The sequence below is a fragment of the Aotus nancymaae genome, unplaced genomic scaffold (genome assembly GCF_030222135.1).
Source record: "Aotus nancymaae isolate 86718 unplaced genomic scaffold, 86718_ANA_hifiasm-v0.15.2.pri h1tg000036l, whole genome shotgun sequence".
Taxonomy (NCBI): domain Eukaryota; kingdom Metazoa; phylum Chordata; class Mammalia; order Primates; family Aotidae; genus Aotus; species Aotus nancymaae.
The window spans coordinates 71,256,551-71,274,197 of record NW_026988450.1 but is presented as its reverse complement, the minus strand read 5'-3'; the positions used below and the strand labels follow the sequence as shown (position 1 = coordinate 71,274,197).

At 46.1% G+C, this 17,647-nt stretch overlaps 1 protein-coding gene across 4 annotated transcripts in view; it reads right to left on the bottom strand.

Annotated features, from left to right (window-relative positions):
- Positions 1-17,647, bottom strand: part of ZHX2 (zinc fingers and homeoboxes 2) — a 247,719-nt gene that overhangs the window by 186,635 nt on the left and 43,437 nt on the right. Inside the window, exon 1 of one of the 4 annotated variants that reach the window (XM_064384555.1) lies at positions 6,083-6,168. The exons of the other annotated variants lie outside the window; for them this stretch is intronic. The gene's annotated coding sequence lies outside the window, so the exon portion shown is untranslated. Of the gene's footprint in view, positions 1-6,082; positions 6,169-17,647 lie in introns of those variants that run through there. 4 annotated transcript variants of the gene reach the window in all.

Here is a 17,647-nt window from a genome sequence, read left to right as displayed (position 1 = left end):
ACAGAGAGAGAGAGAGAGAGAGACAGAGACAGAGACAGAGAGAGACAGAGACAGAGAGAGACAGAGAGAGAGACAGAGAGAGAGAGACAGAGAGAGAGAGACAGAGAGAGAGAGGGAGAGAGACAGAGAGAGAGAGACAGAGAGAGGGAGAGAGACAGAGAGAGAGACACACAGAGAGAGAGAGAGACAGAGACAGAGAGACAGAGAGAGAGAGACAGAGACAGAGACAGAGAGAGACAGAGACAGAGAGAGACAGAGAGAGAGACAGAGAGAGAGAGACAGAGAGAGAGAGACAGAGAGAGAGAGGGAGAGAGACAGAGAGAGAGAGACAGAGAGAGGGAGAGAGACAGAGAGAGAGAGACAGAGAGAGAGAGAGAGACAGAGAGAGAGAGAGAGAGAGACAGTGAGAGAGAGGGAGACACTTAGCGAGAAACAGTAGTCATAAAGCGCTCTGTTTTAGAAGCTGATGAGGGTGCTCTGCCTAGAAAGATTCCCAGTCTTTCCTCCACCCCAACCTTCTTCCACCTCCCTCGTCGCTTCACTCACCTGCAACCTTTGGCGGGTTACCTCCTCTCTCTGGACCCCAGTTCTATCATTAGTAAATCAAAACCTCTAGATTCCCAGAGTCCTTTCAGAATCCCAGACTGGAGGGATACTTTTATATCCACGATCTCTTTTGCCTTCACAACCTCCCTTAGGTGATGGGCAGGTCAGATTGGCGATGCGAAGCTCAGAGAAGGTGGCATGGTTAATAAGTGGACCCTGGGCTAGCATCATCAAGTTTCAACACCTCCAATGTCAACTGATTCTACCAAGCTGCCAGCTGCCTTCGAGGGTGTGGATGGAGCCTGTCTAGGACCTACGTGTGTCTACCCTTTCAAAACCGAAAGAGAGAATGAGCTCTCTGAAGCCTCTGTGGAGGCCTCTGGCCACTCCAAGAGATCAATGCCTGCACGGGGCGCTTCCCTTTTTCCTTCCCTCCTCCCTGCTTGCTTTCCTTTGCAAAGGAGAGAACACAGGCAGATGTAGTACGAGATTCTTCAGGAAAGGACTTCCGGAGGTCCCTGCAGATGTAAAATTAACTGAAGAAAATCACAAGCATGGTGTGTGTGTGTGTGTGTGGTGAGAACAAAAAGCTAAGGATAGAAAACGCTCTCATAGCCACCTGTATTTACTAATTACTCTGTGTTTTAAACTTCTTTACAAATCCATGAGCTTCCTATTATACAACAGATGAATCTTTACAAATTAATGAGAAAGCAGCTCCCCCACTAAGACCCACCAGCTGGAAGTGTTTCGGTCATAACATAAGCTCCTCCATGTCTGTCTAGCTGGTGAACGTTCCCTGGGATCCGGTGCCAACAGCTCTTTTCCAAGGTCCTTCAGCCAAACAGAACATCAGCCCGCCCAGAACCCAGGCGGAAACCCACTAAGGTGGGGTCTTCCCAGATCCACCAGCCGTTCACCGTTTCCACCGAAAGAGCTCAGAATGCTATAGATGCAACAATCCCTGTTTACATGAGGGGTCCCTTAAAAGCGAGCGCTCAGCAGTGCTGTCTCATGGAGGGGGCCAAAGGCCGCTACCAGTAGGATGCAATTTGTGGGGAACTAATGAAAGGCTCCTCTAACCAAAAACTCCTGGGTAATGACCCCTGTCTGAACCTGGTTTGAAATTCCCATAATAGAGTCACTCATGGCTCAGACGACAAAGAGAGGCCTAGTGGGGTAAAGAAAATAGCCCACATTTTGCTCTAGAAAGTCCTCATCACGTCTGTAATAAGTATAATCTTACATGATGACTTAATCTCATTGATCCTTGATTTTTGAATCTCCAAGCTTCATAAAAGAATGAGAAACACCGATTTAGGACATCTAGCGCAGAGCCTGGCATGTAATAGTTCTGAGTAAACAGTAGTTGCTGCTGTAAGTATCTCAATCATTTTGAGGGTCTCTGTTAAAAAGCTCCCATGCTGTCAGGGATGCTCCCCTGCAACCATGGCCCATGAGTAAAGGTTCTTTTGATGGTCTGCTAGTTGGGCTCTCAGAAAATGAGCTGGGGCAATGGTTCTCCAAGTGTCATGCCCGCATCACTTGGAAATTTGTTAGAAATGCAGATTTAGGGCCTCTCCCACCCCTACCTATTGAATCAGAGATTCTGGGGGTGAGGCCCAGACATTTCACACCCCGCCAGGTGATTCCAGGGCCCACTGAGTTTGAGAACCACGAAGCGCCAAACAATTTGTTTGAGAACCAACAACTGCCAAATCTGGCCGATCATCAGAATTTCCGGGAGGGTTCAGGGGAGAAAAGCCTTGGGCCTTGACGCCCAGGGATTTGGAGTTTTTAGGTTCTGGGGTGAAGCCTGGGAGTCAGCTTGTTAAAAAGCTCCCTGATGTTTCTACTGAACTAGAGGTTGAGTTTGTTAGGAGAATTTGTTCCTGGAAGGAACCTGGGGATGGATGTGGTGGGAAGTGGGCTGGGGAAGCAGGCCTGGCAGGGCTGGGGTCCTGAGAGAGAAGGTGCTGAAGACCAATGTTCTCAATGCCAGGCCTATAGATTTATGAGATGAACTTCCTACAACCGTCTCATTTTCCAACTAGGGAAACTGAGTCCCAAAGAGACATGACTGTCCAAGTCCATGCAACTCGTGCCTGGAAGAGCTGGAACTTGAGCCATAGGTCTCACTCCCAAAGCCAGCACCCTTCCCACTGTACCCTTCCCACCCTACCCTTTCAAAACCGAGAGAATGAGCACTCTGAAGCCCTTGCATAGAGGCCTCCAGGCACCCCAAGAGATCAGTGCCAGTGGGGCAGTTCCCTTTTTCCAACCCTCTTCCCCACTTCCTTTTCTTTGCGTAGGGAAGAACACAGGCAGCCGTAGTAGGAGATGCTTGTGCTCACCTGTTTGTTCCTTGTTCGTGTCTCTAAGAGTGGGATCTACAGTCAAGCCCTACATCTGCACACATTTCCCCAGAGTTGACCACATGGGGTGGACTTGAAGTCAGACTTCATACCTCAGCACAAGTTTACGTTCAGTCACTGGGTAGCTGAGCCCCCGAGACACCCTCTAAAGGTCTCAGTTTCCTCATCTGTAAAATGGGGGATAACATCTGATCTCACACAGATGTTGGGAGGCTCAAATACAATCACATACATGAAGAGGCTTTCCAAGCTGTCAATCAGCCCCGCAAATGCAGGAGCTAGGGAGGAAAGGGAGGCTTCATCACTAGGTCTTGCCAGAACTACTCTCTCTAGCTGGAGGGCTGAAATATCCTCAAAGCAATCAGAGAACAATGAAGCGTTCAGCTGCATGCTAAGTGTGAACTCACACTGTGCCTCTGCTCAGGCTGCCCCTCTGCCTGGACCCTCCAAGTGCTCTGTCTGTGCAAGAACCCTGTGTTTTGGTTCACAATCTGTTCCTGACTCCCTACTGTGAGGCAGGAAGTGGGGTTTGCAACCTCAAAATGTCTGGCATTTGCAAGGTGTGCTCAGGAGGTGGTGGATAGGGAGATTTCTAGGCCTTAGAGACCTGGAAGAAGCCTCACAGGTGGCTAAATGCTTATGGGAAGGACAAGGGCTTCAAACCAGGCAGAAGCCACCGGCTGACTCCCCACTATCCCCAGGCCTCTAGTGCCTTTGTCATTCACTCCACCATTTGAGAATTCTCGGTAGGGCTGATAGGGCTGGTGGTCTCCTGCAGGGAGCTTTCGGGGAAGACTGGCAGGGAGGAAGGAGAAGCAGAAACCAACAGCACTCCTCCGAGCAGCAGTGCCTAATGATTCTGCTAAAATAAAAGAAAGACACGAACCAATGGCCAGGTGAACAGTCAATGCTCAGTGTACAGAACAAGGGTTTTCATGTATCTGGTGGATTCTCCTGTTTCTCCCTATTTTCCGGGTGTGGAGGATGAAAGGAGGCATGCAGAGGATACATGGCACCATGGCACAAAGAGCTGTCAGCAGGTGATCGGGAGATTCGGGCTTTTCCTCCCACTCTGCCCTCACAAGCTGTTTCACCTTGAGCAAGTCACACTGGATTTCCGGGTCTTGCTCTTTAAAATGGATACTGAGAGAACGGGAGAGATTTAATTATTCTCCTCTAAAGGATAAAGCAAACAACACAGAAAAGGAAGTAATGGTCACAGGTCCAGCAAAGCAAAATGAGTTTAAGTTGACGCTGTGCTGGCAGGGGTCCTTCCATGAAAACCCAACAGTAACGACAAGGACAGTGATGATGGTGACTACTCAGATGTATTGAGTGTGCACTGAGTATGAGGCCTGGGACGAGTACTGTTCTGTGCTTGTAATGACTTTTCCGTGCAATATAATGACAAGAGTAACGTCAAGTACTTTACAAGTGTGATGTAATGACAAGCACTCATCACATCAGTTAATCTTCACAATGGCCCTTTAAGGCAGATACTATCATTATTCCCATTTTGCAGCTGGGCAAACTAATGCACGGAGAAGTTAAACCTGGAACTGGGGACTGGCGAGTGGGAGAGCCAGGATTTGAACCCAGGCTGTCTGATTCCAGAGCCTAACTTCTTTCCCACGATACTCTACCAAACTTGGAAGTCTGTATTTCTACAGTTAGGAAAGAGTAACTGTGGATAGAATAAAGGACTTAGGAAATTAAAACAATTAATCATTTTCTAAACAGAAGACTCAGTCCAGAAAGAAAGACCGCACTTGGAGCATGTACAAATTCAGAATCTACTAAATTATTCCTAGTGTAGAAAGCACATCTCAGGAAGTTGGTTTAAACAAAGGCAGAATAGGTACCCTGGAGACAGCCCGGCCCTTAGAGTCCGACAATCTGGATTCCCATCCGATGGCCCCGTGCACCAGCCTCCTCTGACGGGGTCAGGGAGCCACTTCGAAGCCCGTTTTCTTACCCTTCAGGCAGAGCCAGAATATACCTACCCTCCCCACTCACAGATCTAGCTCAGAATAGCAGAGTCCATCAATGTCCACCTTCTCCACAACGCAAGGTTTAAAAGACTCTGTCTCTCATACGTTAATTAACGTCTCTGTTAACAAACTAACCGGGCATATGTATAACTGCTGGAGTTTCTGAACAAAACAAGGTAACCATTGTTATCCAACTGCAGCCCAAAGCAAAAACCAAACCAAACCCAACCCCCCAGGACCCCATGGTAGTTTTAAGCATCCAGTGCCACCATATTCTGGGGACTGTACAACTTGCACTCATTTCTGGAAATACTCCCTAGATTACACTGACCTACACCATTCCTAAGGCCTCTTCCAACACCAAGTTCTACAGTTTTACAAAATTATGTCCGTACGTGTGCTTTGCTAATTGCAAAAGTGTCATGGAGGTTTTTATTTTGTTCCCTTAATGCTGGAAATGTAAAAAACAGGGAGGACCCCTTGGAGTCCAGAGGAGGTCATCTGAGGATACGAGCCGGGCAGGCCTCTGCCACTTCACACGGAGGGTGGAAAACACATGGAACTCATTGCGCCCGAGAAGCTGTACCAGCTAAAAATATAAACAAGTGGAGGAAGGGTTTAGATGAACTAACGGGTGAGTGAACGATGGGGTGAGGGAAGTTGGAAACGTTCAGGTTTTGTCCGTGGCTTCTGCAACTTGCTTTTCTCTCTGTTAGCAATAGAATGCTTGGCTGAATGGAGTGTGGATGGGCCCACAGAGAGAAAGGCCACGTTCTAGTGTGTGCCCAAGATAAAAAAGAAGGAAGGAAAAAAAGTAATGAGGGTATAGGATGGTTCCCTGCTTCAACATATAATTTCTATAATCACACACAAAAACCCCTTTGGAATACATTTAGAAATGAAAGCAAGAAAAATAATTTCTGATTTGATCTTTGAAGTTCTCAACTTTTTTTTTTTTTTTTTTAACATTTTGCTGTAATTTCATCATGCACATTTTTTTCTTAAATAAAAACTATAGGCCAGGCGCAGTGGCTCACACTTGGAATCCCAGCACTTTGGGAGGCTGAGGCGGGTGGATCACGAGGTCGAGATCGAGACCATCCTGGCCAACATGGTGAAACTCCATCTCTACTAAAAACACAAAAATTAGCTGGGCATGGTGGCACGCACCTGTAGTCCCAGCTGCTTGGGAGGCTGAGGCAGGAGAATTGCTTGAACCCAGGAGGCGGAGGTTGCAGTGAGCCGAGATCCCACCACTGCACTCCAGCCTGGTGACGGAGTAAGACTCCATCTGAAAAAAGAAAAAAAAAAAAAAAAAAAAAACCAAAGGAAAAAAACTATATATACAGTATGAATCCTGCATTTTTCATTTAACATTTACCACTAAAAAAAAAAAAATCACATTACTAAATACTGTAGACTTCCTGTACGATGGAAGGGTTTCTACCGCGTATTTAACCATTTATTTACTTAACTGTTGAATTATCATACCATTCACCTCTTGTTGAACTTTGTTTTCTTTTCCCAGTTTTCTGCTGTATAAACACACTGTGATTGACATGTCTGGTTACTTATTTTTGGAGAAATCACAACCAATCTCCAAATCTCAGAGTAGAACATGTAATGAGTTTCTCTTACACAGACAAAGGGCATGTGAGGGATGGACACACCACACGAGGGATATTCGCCACGGTGTCCATGGTGGCTTGCTGCAATGCCATCTGAAAGGCTCCTTCGTACCCAGGAATTGCCCCTGGCACCCCCACTATCCTGTGCTTTCTACTCTCTTCCCACAGCTGTTTGTTTATGGAGAAGATTCTTCCCTTGCTCTCTGCAAACAGAGCACTTGGAGAGCTGCAGCGATGTGCAGCCACTGGGCTGAAGCACACCCGGACGGACGGGGCTCTAATTAGAAATGCAAATCTCCTCTCTGCTGACAAATCCCAAACACAAAGCTCAACGGGCTCTTCCACCCTCCCCTCCCCTCCCCCAGGCGGGTGCCCTCTGTCTTCCAAGTTACCTGAATGAGCTGAAAGGAGTTGGCTGGGTTGTGGATCAGTAATCTGAGAAGGAAAGGGTCTGTCTGAAATGGAATTGTCTCCCCAGTGTTTCAATTTTACCGAATAAGAGGAAGTCAGTCCCTTTCTTCCCAGCCTTAACTCTACTAAAAGCCATTAAGTGCTGACAAAGACAGGAGACATTATCTGTTGGCAAGTGTGAATGCTGCATTCTGTACCTCCAGCAGGGATGGAAATTGAGCTGTTTACTTGGTGGCCACCCCAAGGGACTGAAATGAAGCTCTAATGTGACAGTATTTCTGAAATGCAAGTTTTAAATCCCAAATTCTCACCCTCTATTCCCCACCTGTAAAACCCACTAGGAATTTGCACGATTAATTTAGCCGAATTACATCCTGACTAGATCTGACCACCAAATGCAAATAGAGTCACCAGTAGGCGACCACACTACCCTGGGTCTGGTTTTGGAAAGGAGGGTGGGTGTCTGAAAGCTGTAGGAGTAGCGGCGGGACCAGTTTACGGAATAACTTTCCACATTACAAGTGACTTCCAGGATGGGGCTCAAGATTAGAGATGGGGATCTGGTACCCGCTGCTCTGATGGGGTTTCCCTTGACAGTTAGTGATACAGATACTGGAAAGGGGTCCAAATCTAGACCCCGAGAGGGTTCTTGGATCTTGCACAAGGAAGAATTCAGGGCGAGTCTGTAAAGTGAAAGCAAGTTTATTAAGAAAGTAAAGGAATAAAATAATGGCTACTCCATAGACAGAGCAGCCCCCAGGGCTGCTGGTTGCCCATTTTTATGGTCATTTTTTGATGCTATGCTAAACGAGGGATGCATTATTCATGCCTCTGCTTTTTAGATCATATAGGGTACCTTCCTGATGTTTCCATGGCATTTGTAAACTGTCATGGTGCTGGTGCAAGTGTAGCAGTGAGGATGCCCAGACCAGAGGTCACTCTCGTGGCCATCTTGGTTTTGGAGGATTTTGGCCGGCTTCTTCACTGCAATGTGTTTTATCAGCAAGGTCTTTGTGACCTGCATCTTGTGCCGACCTCCTAGCTCATCCTGGGACTTAGAATGCCCTAATTGTCTGGAAATGCAGCCCAGTAGGTCTCAGCCTCATTTTACCCAGCTGCTATTCAAGATGGAGTTACTCTAGTTCAAACGCCTCTGACAATATTGAAAACTTAACATGCTCACATCCCTCAATGTGGCATATTCAGAGTCTCCCTAGTGACAAACACACTTCTTCATCACCAACAGGGCTCCACTTCACAATCTGTCCATGCCATTCCTTCCACCACTCGAGGGAGGGCCATCCCTACTTCCAAATGCCTCTCCAGACTCACCTAATATAGGCAGAAAGCTTGTCAGGATGAATTCCGTCTGGGGTCATTTATTTTATATCCTTTTGGCACTCTGAAAATTCAGAGCACTCAACTCTTACAGCTATTGCTTTTCAACTGTTGTCACAGAAACTCGCTTGTATATTTGGTCTCTACCCTGTTCCTCAGCACTTGAAGGTGGAACCAATGTTTCACGCGCTGTTCCTAACAGTGCTCAAATAGAAATATGTTTTTCCCTCAACTTGAGAATGAGGTGGGAGAGTTTTCATATTGTTCTTATTCTCATTTTCTCCCTAATTTGTATGGATGTAGGTATGTCCGTGTCATTATAAAGCAAATATAAACACATTAAATAAACTTTGAAAAGTAAAGAAAAAACTAGAATAGCTCATCACCCAAGTCTAAGCATTGTTAAAAGTTCTTGAAGCTCTTTCATGACAGAAAAAGGTAACAGGCTTTGTTTGATGCATCTTTTGCAGAGTTGAACAAATTATTTTGGATTTGCAGATTTGAAGTTGGAATGTAAAATAAGATAGCCTTCGTAGTTTAGTATAGCTGTGATTAAGAAGACACATCCTTCCTGGGTTGATGAATCCTGGCTCAGCCATTAACCAGCAGTGTGACTTTAAGCCAGTTGCTTGATCTCTCTGACTTTGGGCATATCTGTATGCCTTCAGAAAATGTTATTCCACTACACATGCATTACATATATTCTTCATTTTACAGAATGTCCCATGCAAGCAGCTACCCTTACTGTTATACAGTCTTCTTTTTGGAGACGGAGTCTCTTTCTGGTCACTCTGTAACACAGCCTGGAGTGCAGTGGCACGATCTCGGCTCACTGCAACCTCTGCCTCCTGGGTTCAAGCGATTCTCCTGCCTCAGCTTCCCAAGTAGCTGGGACTACAGGCACGGGCCACCACACCCGGCTAAATTTTTGTATTTTTAGGAGAGACAGGGTTTCACCATGTTATCCAGGCTGGTCTAAAACTCCTAACCTCAGGTGATCTGCCAGCCTCGGCCTCCCAAAGTGCTGGGATTACAGGCATGAGCCACCACGCCCAGCCTATTATACAGTCTTCATAATCAAACTTCAAATTGTTCTATGATATTCTATTTAATAAATGGCTCAAAGTAAATGTTTTCTTTTTGGTGAAATGCAGTGTTTTAATAACTGATAAAAGATCAATGTCTTCAATTTGTAGTGGATGAATAAATGAATTATTATCTGCCATCTCCTGGGCTCTGTGCAAAATAAAATAAAAACCAGCCCACAAGACGCTGGGTAGAGCCCAAACCTGTTGTACTTCATTTATATTCACAATAAGAACCACCTGGAATGAGCCTTCCACGAACCCCTGCACAGGCACGATCCATCAGCGCCGTGAAGCGTGGGAACACACCTGAGGTGAAATGAACCACTCATTCCCTCAGCGCAGCCCCTTATCAGTGCCCATGACCATCAGGGCTCCCTCCAGCACATCCCCCACAGCCCATGGCCCCACCCAGTTATTACACAGAGCATGAGGGGCTCTCTGGTCAAACAAGGTACGTCACAGGGACGGCATCTCCTGCCATGCATTTAGCCGCACACTGCTAGATGTATTTGTGGGTCGCAGCTTTCCCTATCTTGCTAGGTTTTGGTTTTTCTTCTGTCACTCTTATCCACATAGTGACCGCGTCATGGCCCGTATGCTCAGCCAGCATAAGAATGCAAGCTCCCTCCAGTCTCCTGGTGTGTGAGAGCCTCTTCCTCCACATCACGTACACACACACACACACACACACTCATGCACTGTACAGATATTTCCTCTATCTTCAGCTCCTGAAAAAAACAGGAATTTTTGTTTTGTCCCTAAGCTGTAGGTCCGTGCTTCTGTCCACTCCACAGGGGTGCTTTGGTTCCATGCATGCTACACTCACCTCTGCTCTCTCAGCTGGCGCTGTCTAGGTGCCCTTGGGTCTCTCCTGTGTTCCAGCTTTATTTATTTATTTATTTATTTATTTTGAGACAGGGTCTCACTCTGTCACCCAGGCTGGAGTACAGTGGTGAGATCATGGCTCGCTGCAGCCTCGACCTCCTATGCTCAGGCAATCCTCCCAACTCAGCCTCCCAAGTAGCTGGGACTACAGCTGTGCACCAACATGCCCAACTAATTTTTAAATTTTTTGTAAAGCCACGATCTTGCCACATTGCCCAGGCTGGTCTTGAACTCCTGGGCTCAAAGGGATCCTCCTGTCTCGGCCTCCCAATGTATTGGGATTACAGGCGTGAGACACCACACCTGGCTCAGCTCTCCTCTATTTCATCTTGTCTCTGTGTTTAATATTAGGTTGGTGCAAATGTAATTGCAGTTGTTTCACTGCAATTACTTTTATACCAACCTAAACACTTTAAAGAGGGCTGCCCACCTTGAGAATCCCATTTCTTAATCATTTATGTATGGATTCTCTCTTTTTTTCCCCTAAAGATTCTGATTCTAAAGTCAGATTCTCTCCTTTTTTTCCTCCCCTAAAGATTCTGATTCTAAAGTCAGACCGATCTGGGTAACCTTGGGTCACTTAATTTCTTGAGCCTCAGTTTTCTCATCTGTAAAACAGGGCTCTTTTAGTATCAACTTGCTTCACAGAGTTGTTGTGACAATTAAGTCATCTAGCACATGTCCTGCACTTGGCACAGTGCTTGAGACTGAGAAAGCACACAAATGTTAGCAATTATTACTACTGTTGTTATCATCATTAATTATGTTCATTAACAACAATCCTCAGTTGTTTAAAAAAGCCTGCGTAGGCTGGGTGCAGTGGCTCACACCTGTAATCCCAGCACTTTGGGAGGCCGAGGCAGGCAGATTACCTGAGGCCAGGAGTTTGAGACCAGCCTGGATGACATGGCGAAATCCTGTTTCTACAGGGGAAAAAACAACCCCCATACCCCAAAAATTAGCCAGGCATGGAGGTACAGACTTGTAGTCATAGCTACTTGGGTGGCTGAGGTGGGAGGATCAATTGAGCCTGGGATTCGGAGGTTGCAGTGAACTGAGATAGAGCCACTGCCCTCCAGCCTGGGCGACAGAGCGAGATCCTGCCTCAAGATAAAATAAAAATAAAAATGTCTGTGGTACCCCAAGAGCTTGTCATTTTGTAAGTTTGTCCATCCCAGACTTTCTCACTTCTACCTTAGAACGCTGTTCAACCTAAAACTCTTAACTCCCAGTTAATTTTTCTTTTCCATGGACTTGTAAAATTAACAAATCTATGTTAAAAGTCAGAAGAATCTGAATTCTACTCTCACAGAAGAGTAAAAATGGCTGTGACCCTGTACATGTAACAGTCTCTCTGGGTTCTCTCTTGCCTGAGAAATGAAGAAGTTGGACCTGATTTTCCAAGCACATTCCAGAAGCTTCCACCATTCCAAAGACAATCGCCCCTACACACAGTCCTCTTGGCTAGAGCAGTGCCATGTGCTGTGAACAAGCGCACACCCTAGCACCGCCCCCAAGCTGTACCCCTGTTAGCTCCGTGTCAGGATTTGGATGGTGTCTACACTGCCTGGCACCTCAGCAGTCTCAAAGGGCTGACCCAGACCCTTTCATAAGAAGCAGTTTCTAATTGGTATAAATCTCAGCTCTGTAAGGGAAGAAAATGAACTGTAAGCTCTGCTGAAAAACTAGGACAAGGTTCTCTTTAGCAAGTCTCCAGGTAGTGTTCCGACAATCACTGGGTATCACGAGCCTTAAAATATGCCCCCGCCTGGTACGGTGACTCCTGATTAAGCTGGCTGCCAGAGCCAAGGGCATGGCAGGCAGAAATGGCAAATTTCAAAACCACACAATTACTAGTAGTTTGGAAAAAATCGTTTGAAACACCATGCCAATCATTTAATTCATTTTCCAAGCCCTTTTTAAATGCAAAATATGCTAATATGTTGTTGGAGTGTCCAGCATGGAACCTGCTAAACCCAGGGCTGGTGGGAATGGGGCACGGCGAGAATAATGGCCCATTTTCCCTCTAGGGAAGAAAACAGGGCCATGCCACTAGGCTCAAGTGTTTCTTTGTACTGCCTTCAGCTACAGAAGGTGTGATCACCCTTAGAGTCACAGATTCGGGAATAATGGGTTTCTTTTCTGCCCAGAGCCCAAGTCCTGCCACTGGTGAGATGTACCCTTGAGTTGTCTGTTAATTCCTCCTGGAGAGTCAGGGATAATGATGGAGGAAATAAAGAGAGGGAGAGAGAGAGGAATTTATGGCTTGGAGGAATAAATTAATTTAGGCCCACAGGGGTTGGCGCAGTGTGGTTTTTGACAAACGACATAGTCCTGCTTTTTCAGGAGTCTATTTCGCTTACCTGCATATGGAGAAGGATAAATTACAGACCAGGAGTCTCTCTTTGAGGTTTCAGGTGCATCAGCTTCTTTACCAAATATCATAGCCATTCTGGCAGAAACCATGGCTTCTTGCACCTATTTTATAACACTCTCCCCACTTTTTTTTTGAGACGGAGTTTCACTCTTGTTGTCCAGGCTGGAATGCAATGGCACGATCTCGGCTCACCACAACTTCCACCTCCTGGGTTCAAGCAATTCTCCTGCCTCAGCCTCCCGAATAGCTGGGATTACAGGCATGTGCCACCACACCCAGCTAATTTTTTAGTTTTAGTAGAGACAGGGTTTCTCCAAGTTGGTCAGACTGGTGTCGGACTCCCGACCTCAGGTGATCCACCTGCCTCAGCCTCCCAAAGTGCTGGGATTACAGGCGTGAGCCACCGTGCCTGGCCTTAACCTATTTTATTCTACAATTAAAAGCTGCAGCTCCCAGTTATTCAATAAGCACATACTACTGGGTACTATTTTGTACACCCAGTTCTGAACTAGTGTTGGTGGAGGGGGTACAATACAGGAGTACAACACATACATCTAGGCCTTTATAGCTATTATTAACCCACTTATGCCAGAGGTTACAATTTTTTGAATTTTTGCATGAGTGGAAAATCAGACCTTGGTGATGACCTTGAGCAGCAGGATCTAAATCACTTCACATGTTTAGCATTCCGATAACGGAACACTAGGCATAAGTTGGTTAACTGAGCATCGACTATCTTCCCAGGACAACTAAATGCTTAACCCTAACTATATAACTTGATTGCTGTGGGAGAGACACACATCCAGACAAAAAGGAAGTGAGGTACGCATGGCAGAGTGGGAAAGCCGGAATGCAATCTACCAAGTCTCTCAAGGCTTGCCAACTGGCGACTGGGGCTGAATTTAGCACTTAGACAGATTTTCTTTGACCTGTACAACTTTTTTTTTTTGAGACAGAGTCTCTCTCTGTCACCCAGGCTGGAGTGCAATGGCATGACCTTGGCTCACTGCAACCTCCGCCTCCCAGGTTCAGGTGATTCTCCTGCCTCAGCCTCCCGAATGGCTGGGATTACAGGCATCCACCACCATGCCCAGCTAATTTTTGTATTTTTAGTAGAGACAGGTTTCACCATGTTGGTCAGGCTGGTCTGAACTTCTGACCTCAGGTGATCCACCCGCTTCAGCCAATGGTTTAAACATTTTGAACATGTCTCATAAAAATCAAGATTTCCATCTTTTCTTGAAAAAATTAAAAAGGGACTATCTGGCCTCCCTGAGCCCACATTATTGCATGGAAACAATCAGTCAGGGCTCAGTGGCAATTGTCCCTTTTGGACTGGATGTGGGCTCTCTCTAATTTGCCAAAGTCACCACCACTCCCTATTACTTATCTCTAGCTAGCCTCTCTCATGCCACTGACCTGCCAGGCCCTTGTATGCATTTCATTTTGCAAGCCTGGCCTAGGACAGGTTTTATACCTTGCAGATGAGGAATTTGAGGACTAGAGAGAGAGAAGGAAGTGCAGGTCTCTCTGCTGGACATCTAGGTCTGTGCGATTTTTATTATATCACACTGTGTGTCATCAAGGGCAACCTAAGGGTTATTGGGCACATTCAATACAGGAGGACCATTATAACTACATGATGAGTAGATGAGCAAATGAATGAATAGATGGACGAATCCAGGGCATAGATGCTGTAGGGTGTGGAGGGGCTTTTGGTGGGCATGAGGCCTGGGGGAAAAGGGTGGGATAAGAGCAGGCCCAAAAGAGCTCAGGAAAGAAGTGAAGGGTTCTTGGCTTATTCGAGGACCTGAAGCTCCACTTATTCAGTGTTGCTTATTTGTGACTTTTCAGATATATTTTTATTATAAAGTAGAACACAGAAACGGAAAAGCACATAATGCATAAACATAGAAATTGTTTTCAATTGTTTGTAACATTTTTTGGCTCCTGTTTTCTTTCCAAAAGCCATCAGAGTTCCTTTAAAATCAGGGTTTCCCCGTGCTTTTTCAAGTGTATTCACTGCAAAGTAATAGACTGGCCTACCTCTTCCAGCTTGCCACGGCACGGCAAAAATATTAGGGGGCAAGCGGTTGAGAGATTTGAGGTGCATGCCCCAACTTGGACACCTGGGGAAGGCAGGATACCTTCTCTGAACCTCAGATGGAGCCAGTGTTCTAATGTTCTGGGATTCTATGAAGCTACAAATGACGGGGGCTAGCAAGAGGCACTGCCAGAGTGTCTGGGAACAGAAGGACATTGATGTGATCACTTCCTAGCTTAGACTGGAAACTAAATCATTGTTATGCCTGCATTAGCAGGATAGATTTGACCAGAAGCCAGGCAGCAGACTCTACACAGATCCCTCCAGGTAGCAGAATTGTTATGGGCTGAATGTTTGTGTCCACCCAAAATCCATGTTGAAATCCTAACACCCAATTTGATGGTATATGGAAGTGGAGCCTTTGGGAGGTGATTAGGTTGAGATGAAGTCAGGAGGGTAGGGCCCTCATGATGGGATTAGTGTCCTTATGAGAAGAAGAAGATGGGGGAGCAGGGCTTTGCTCTCTCTCCCTGCCATGTGAGGACACATGAGAAGGTAGCTGTCTGCAGATCAAGAAGAGGGCCCTCACCAGGATTCCAATTTGCTGGCACATTCATCTTAGACTTGATCTAGAATCCAGAAGTAAATGTTTGTTGTTGAAGTCACCCAGTCTATAGTACTTTGTTATGACAGCCTGAACTAGAACAAGGATGTTGGTAAGAAGGAAACTTAGAGGTCATGGGCTCTGAGTCCCTGGTTGACAGGTGAGTACGCAGGAGTCTGAAGGAGAGATGTGACTTGCCCAAGGTCTGACTCAGAGTATTAAACCATACTCTACAGGTTTTCCTTCAGTTTTTTTTTCCAATCAGGGCCTATCAAAGTGCCAGAGACTGGAGGACGGGGGGTGTGACTAGGATAGCTTCTTGGACTGGACCTCTCATTCATGAAATGACATGAATTTAAACTTTTGACACAGTCCATGCAAGACACAGCTAAATACAGCAGTCTGAATTTGGGACAATACCACCTATAAGATCTCCTGAATAATATATCTTACATACAAACCTTGGGATAGGCTCGTCCACCACACCTAAAGTTCTATTGCATAGCAGTTTAGACGTCAAAAGAGACAGCTGTTGATTTGAATATTTTACAAACCCACAATTTTTGTAATCTAGTTTCAATATTTTTTCCTATTTTCATAGGTCAGGAGACTAAAAATATGGACTAAAATATGGTGGCCAGGATCTCTCTTAACCTGGGAGAGGCCTGATCCCATGGCAGAGCTCAAAAACCAGGACTTGGAGGGAGGTGCTTTAAGTTCATTGAACAAAAACAGGGATGGGGTGCAGGAAAATGCAGCCAAGGCAGCCAGAACAACTTGCATGCTTACCAAGTGCCAGGGATGTGCCGATGGTTGGGTATAACGATGACCGAGGCTCGGCCATGAGGAAGTCATGACCCAATCAGGCCGCCAAGCACTAAGCCAGCTATAAAGCAATGTGATAAGTACTGTGATGGTGGGGGATAGAAAGTGTGGGGGTCATTAGGGGAGAATGTGCATGTGCCTGAGGATACACCAACAGGCAGATGGCATGACTGGAGGTGCAGCAGGCAGAATAGTGCCCTGTCACCCTCAAAAGGGGTCCACATTCGAATCCCCAGAACTTGCAGTTATGTTTCCTTATGTGGCAGAAAGAACTTTGCAGATGCGATTAAGTTCTGGATCTCGAGATGGGGAGGTGATCCTGGCTTAGCCAGGTAGGCTAAATGTCATCACGAGGGTCTTTATAAGTGAAGGAGCCGGGCAGGAGAGTCAATGTTGGGATGATGCGGCTGGAGACTCAACTACAGCTCTGAAGATGGACAGGGGCTGGAAGCCAAGGAACATGGGCAGCCTCTGGAAACTGGAAAAGGCAAGAAAACGATTCTTTCCCAGAGCCTCCAGAAGGAACAACCCTGCCAACACTCTAATTTTAACTCCATGAGGTCCATTTTGGACTTTTAAACTCTAGAAATGTCAGATAACAAATTTCTGTTGTTTTCAATCATCAGTCTGTGGTCATGTGTTAACAGCAGCCATAGAAAACTGATACAGGAGGAGAATCAGACCCAGGGATGGGGGACTGGCCCTATGTTGGGTACCAAATATCCTCTTTGACTCTCTGTTTCTTCCTCTGAAAACATGAGCCCTGGGCTGGATGGTATCTAGGGTACCTTCCAGTTCTGACACTTTGTGTTTTGATGGAAGAGGGGAACAGCCACCATACCACAATGGCTGACAACTTGTTGAGAGGGTTGACAGAGAACAGCATATCCCTAAGCACGTTAGTGGAATTTCAGTTCTGTGGGTTGTTGGTGAGGGTTCCTGGGAAGAGAGCTCTCCATGCAGCAAATCGCTACTGAGCATTTCCCAGGCCCAGTTTGTTCTAGGCCCTTAGAGTCAATGGTGCATGGGGCAGGCAAGGTCTCTGTCCTCAGGGAGCTGAGATCAGGGAGTGAGCCACTGCACAGGTGAACGGGTAAGTACACAAGCTAATTTCTGCCAGTCATTAGTGCCACAAAGAAAATGCATCCTGGTGATGAGAAAGAGCAGGTTTCCACAGGGCGGACAAGGCTGGCCTCCCAGGGTCAGATATGACTCAGGACTAAGTGATGAGATGAGACAGGCATGAAAGGAAAGGGGAAAGAAGTTTGAAAAAATATTGAGCTCAACAAAATTAAACAGAATTATATATGGAGGGGTTCTGAGGGTTTGAATGTATGAATTGATTCATGTGTTCATTTGACACAGTGTTTTATTAAATCAGTGTTCTAGATGCCAGGGATTCAGTCCTGAACAAAACAGACAAGGGCCCTAAGCGTGCAGCATTGCTACTGTGTGGAAGACAGACTGTGCAAAAGTCAACAGGTGAATAGGAAATCGGGAGGTAAAAGTTACTCTGAAGAAGAACTGAGCAGGAT